Source organism: Elaeis guineensis, chromosome 8, assembly GCF_000442705.2.
Source record: "Elaeis guineensis isolate ETL-2024a chromosome 8, EG11, whole genome shotgun sequence".
NCBI classification, from domain to species: Eukaryota; Viridiplantae; Streptophyta; class Magnoliopsida; order Arecales; family Arecaceae; genus Elaeis; species Elaeis guineensis.
The window spans coordinates 11,178,986-11,180,307 of NC_026000.2; the positions used below are offsets into that span (position 1 = coordinate 11,178,986).

At 36.9% G+C, this 1,322-nt stretch overlaps 1 long non-coding RNA gene across 1 annotated transcript; it reads right to left on the reverse strand.

The window, feature by feature from the left end:
• On the reverse strand, positions 1-713 carry LOC140851085 (uncharacterized). Its single transcript, XR_012133895.1, has 2 exons — positions 282-713; positions 1-179 (listed from the first exon to the last, which is right to left on the reverse strand). It is a non-coding gene; the product is annotated as an uncharacterized lncRNA (long non-coding RNA).
• Positions 714-1,322: the final 609 nt, after the last annotated feature.

A 1,322-nucleotide genomic window follows, 5' to 3' on the forward strand; every position in this document is an offset into this window, starting at 1 on the left:
TGAAAAAGAATACCAGGGCCAACAAATCCAAATTCAATTCAGAGTGCATCCAACGATAATTCGCATGCCACAAACACCAATATAACAACGATATTTGCTAGGTTGAATGTCAAAAAATAAAATAATATCGCCATATATGAAGGTGTTCCCCGAGATAGAGACGATAATGTCAGCATTACCTGAAGCCCATGACACCTCTATAAGATTGATATAAAGTATATTGAGTAGATCCATAACCCAAAAAAGAGTAGGAAAAGGAAGATGAAATAAAAAAATCTAACCACTAACAAAATCACGCCTTAGCAACAGCCCCCAAATTGGAAACTGGCCAGGATCTTCAATGGAAGGTGCAGGAGTGACACGTCCACGACCTCCAAAACCACCTTTAAATCCACCACGTTCTCCACGACCACGGCCTCTACCACCACCACGTCCACGAGAGCAGATGGAGACCCCGCATACCTCTCGCCCTCCACAGGCTTCAGGAACTCATTTATGCTCACTGACTGCAAGTATGAACAAAAAAGGGTCATATCACATTACTGGTCACACCTTGCTGTCATCACCTAAACGTCGATTAGCATTATCGACACCAGGCAACTCTTTGCAGACAGAAAAATTCTTGAACCCACAATTCCATTTAATAATACAAGCTTATATGAAAATTGCGGAGCAGGTAATCTTATCAACTATCATCACTGGAACCAATACAACACAAAAAAAATGCTAGGATATCTACACACACACTTTACATAAGAAGGTAGCAGACCATATCACAATGTACATAAAGCCTACTGTGTTCCACCTAATTTCCATTTTGTTAATCTTCATTTCAACACTAATGTCACTTTATCCAAAACATCTAATGCTAGGAAGGCTCTTCAAAGGTCACTTTCAAAGCACTAGAGACCACCAGTAAACACTCCATGATAGCAAGAGAATGGTGAAAAAATTGAAAAATACTATCACAATCCTTGATTCATTTTAAATTATTCTTTCTTTTTTTTTCCTGCTATCTTTATAGCTCAATTTCCTCTCTACTTCCTAAGGATGGTCAAAACTTCCATTGAGAGAAGGATCGATGAAAAATATCAATCATTAAACAACTAAACCAAATAAATCAGCCAAGGAAGAATTTAAACTATCTCAGACAGCATCCTAGATTAATCAAATATGGTGTTAGCTGTGACATAAGAATAGCTAGCTTCTCTCTCTCTCTCTCCTCTTCTCTCTCTATATATATATTATATATATATATATACAATATATTCCACTTAAATCAAATAATCTGTCTTATATAACATAGTATTGACATTTGATAG